This window comes from Coptis chinensis, chromosome 1, assembly GCF_015680905.1.
Source record: "Coptis chinensis isolate HL-2020 chromosome 1, ASM1568090v1, whole genome shotgun sequence".
Taxonomy (NCBI): Eukaryota; Viridiplantae; Streptophyta; class Magnoliopsida; order Ranunculales; family Ranunculaceae; genus Coptis; species Coptis chinensis.
Genome location: NC_141456.1, coordinates 20,483,236 through 20,487,229, shown reverse-complemented (window position 1 = coordinate 20,487,229; position 3,994 = coordinate 20,483,236).

Sequence of the window (3,994 nt, the reverse complement as noted above, 5' to 3'; positions counted from 1 at the left end):
TACTACGCTTATTTATTCTGAAAAAAAAAAAAAAAAAAAAACACTCCTTGTCACATGCCCCATTCTTCTCATCCACACTACATCCACTTTGCGCATATTTTAGAAGATACACGTAGTCTAACTACCCTGTGACACCTCGATCCGTATCTTTTACATTTTTTGATTGGTTCCTATTTATAACAAGGATAGACACCTCAAAAATCTAACTTCCTTTTTTCCAAAAAAATTTCTTTCACCACTCCATCTTTAATGGCCCTCACTCGAAGTTTCGTGCCCGAGCAAAATTTTATGGAAAATTTCCAAAATGGTCTTTTTCATCCCTTTTTTGACATAGAAATATCACGTCGATGATGGAACCCTCTTTTACATCATAAGCAAGCTTTTTATTCCAGAGAATTGGTCTTGTTGTTCTATAAAAGCGGTTATTTCCAAAACGGGCAATTCTTTGTCCGTGCTAACGGATGCGAGCGTGAATTGACTATGGAAATCATCTCTGAGGTACTTCAAATTCCTATTACAAACTAAGGAGTACACCTTCAGGATTCACCTTTCGACAATATCAGACATCTGATGTTTGCAACTATCCTTCACGGCGAATACAACCGGAAAAACCGTATTGTTTATCAGCGATCCTTGCAAAAGAACCAATTATCTGTGATCCAATGGGTAGCTCATAATGTGCTCGCACGCGCTAAGACTTCGAAATAACAAAACCCTCCTCCATCTACTCGGTCTTACAGAGTAACCGCAATGATTTTTGCATTATTAAAATTCTCCGAACGCGATCGAATGTGCGGGGAAAAGGCGCTCCTTTACCAACCATTGTGACACTTATCATGATACGTTGGGGTTTTTCTAGTACTTCTCCTCATACACCTCTTCTTCAACAGCTAACATTCTTACCATTCACTCGGTATGTAGGAACGGATTCGGAACCCGGCGTTGCAAAGAACCATGTCGGTCGCGAAAACGACGAAGATTGTTCCGCCGACAACATCTTCACTGAAAATGCATTATGCAACGTATTTAATCCCATGGAAAGTCTTCATTTAATGCAACAAGGACTGATGACATTATTCAAACGTCAGAACATTATCATCACCAGTCTTCTTGAATTCCAGGACCTACGGACAATAAACGAAGAGGAACAAGCACAATTCTTGCACAGCCACAACCAGTTCTTGGCAAATCACACTCTCATAATGGAGAACCACGCCGAGATTTACCAAACAGAAAGCAAAATGTTGCAACGGGCTGTTGCACGGATTGACAGCATAGAAAATCTTATAAATGGATCCCTCCCACAAAAGGATCCTCGCCATTACTTGGACCCATGAAACCATTTAAATTTTGCAATTTTATATTATTTGTCATTTTCTTTTTAGTTTTTAATTTTCCTATGGTAATTTGTTTTTACTTAATTATTCTCATCATACTCTAATATTTGTTTATTCTTGTCTAAACAGATCACATTTGTTTCACACATCTTCTACAATGGAAGCTCCAAAGATGATTCCAGAACAATCTTTCCATTCGTTGCTAAATTCTCCGGCATATGGACATCTTTTCAGATACTACATCACTCAAGTTGGTTGGAACTCTCTTATTCTACACCCGGAGCAGACATACTCCCCAAGTTTGACAACTTATTTTTATGATCACATGGAAGATCTACCAGCTGTCCAGCGTTTCCCTTTGAATGGCTTTACACTCCGTATTGGTAACACCCGACACTCTTTTTACGAGCCAACTGTTGCTATGGCCCTAGACATTCCTCCTCTTCAGCCAGACTTCCCCATTCAATACATGATAGAGAATGACTTTAATGACTATTCTAGGGAAGATTTTGCTGCCCGGTATGGCGATGGCATTGCCCACGCCGAGAACGCGTGCGAAGGGCCGATGGCCGGACTTCACTATTCCACTAGCCAATTATGACCATGAATGTTGGAACTGCCATGTTATTTATTCTTCCTCAACATCATGGGGATTGGCATTTTTCCACTGCATCAAAGTCAGCTGTAAGACATTCCATGCATTGGCCCAAAGAACATGTTTGCCTTTGACATTACAGACTAGTAATTGAAAATCTTAAGAAGGCTCGGTCTTTTCGACAAAGACTATATCACCCCCCGCTTAAAGCATGCGGGATAGTGAGGACGCATTTCCCACGCTTCGCGCCACCTTCGTGATCTGGGTAAAGGTCGACTCTATGTGTCCAACAAACAAGATAATTCGTTCTTTGCGATTTTGGACATGGCAACGCCCTGCAAGGTATCTAAAGAAAGTTCATTCTTTCCCTAATGATGATAAAATGATAGCTCATCTAGACAATGCAAAAAAGAAGAAGTGGAGCAAAGTCTGGAAAGCTATGATAGATTGGCGTGATGCAAAGGAATGGCATTTCTACAGGGACGAGGCAAGGATGGACTATCCCCCAGTTCAAGGTTGGGGCAATGTGAGTTGATGCATGTACATATTTCTTTTACGTTTTGATGTGAAATAAATAAATAACCTAACAGTGTGCTACTCTAACAGTGTGCTTCTACTTTTATGTTGTATAATATATAGTATGTTACAATAAATTTCTGTGGAAGATGTCAGCTATATTTTTGCTCAAAGCCTCTCAGGTATACTCTTTCTTCCTCTTAACACTTTGAGGACACAGTGTCCGACTGTTTGTGGGTGGTGAGAACTTTTTGCAAAAATTAGGCATGCATAGTTGTATATAATTTACTTAATGTCTAAATAAACGTATTTAGTGACAAATTCTCGTTTCCCTTTCTATGATAAAAAAAATATTTAGAAATCTCACCCTAGCATCAAAATTAGGACTTGTTCTTAGAAACTTAATTTAATACGTATGCAATAGTTTTTACATCTTTTCATGAGCATTCATGCACTGACTATCATTAAATGTACACAGCAGTAAGTTTCTGGGACCCACGGTTAGACAACTTAGTTTCCATATCCTGTAAGAATCTAACCAAAAGCCTCAAAATGTGTGATATATGAGTAATGACACAGAGGAGTAGTTCTTCCGAATAGAGAAGTTCACACGTCTACTTACTTGATCACTACCCAAATCCTAGGCAAGAATTTAAGCCTTCTTTGTATCGATATAGCCAAAAATTCACACCTTTAAAAAAAAAAAAAAAAAAAAAAACCGCCGTAATCGCCTCCACTAAACCTTTCATTAATCCTTTCTACTTCACCAAAAAAATCATTACCCATCTATTAACCACAAATAAATAAGCCTACCTAGATGATGAGTATGAGAAATAGGATGAAGTGCAGAAAAATGAAGAGAAAAACTTTGTCACAAATCAAAATCAGTTACCTGTTTCAGAAGAAAAAAAAAAAAAAAAAAATAGAAATATGTTTCCAAATATCAAAAGAAATATCAAGGTTAGAATTCCCCCCAAAAAAAATCAAATCAAAAGGGAATACAAAAGCTTGAAAAATCCAAGTATGGAAATCCATGTTAGAAACAAGAAAGAAAATAAGGATTCTCTAGTATAAATATCTCAAAGACCTTATTCTCTCATACTTATCATTTTTGAATTTTCCATTCCATTTTCTTCTACACTACCACCTAATCCCCATAACACCTAATAAAGACCTCTAGCTCAATTAGGAGTAGGATAGTGTGATAATAAGTAGCAGTTGTGACTTCTCGACCTCGGCTCCTCTGACTGTCATTGAGTATGTGAGGAAACGTGTTCCCACTGCACACTGGAGATAGCCAAACTTGAGTAGAAAAATAAGAGAGAAATTGTGTTTCGACACATACCTGTGAGAACCTACTTAAGGACGCTATCCAAAGGATCCGAACGGCCCCGCCAGACATTTCATTATAAGATCACTGCATGCATGCTCATACGTAGATGTTTTGATTATTGTATGTATATTAACTTGAATTTCGAAAGAAGTAAATCCTTGTTTCCTTCGCTAGTGAGATGTCTAGATTCCTGAGATTAATTAAGGAAAAAAC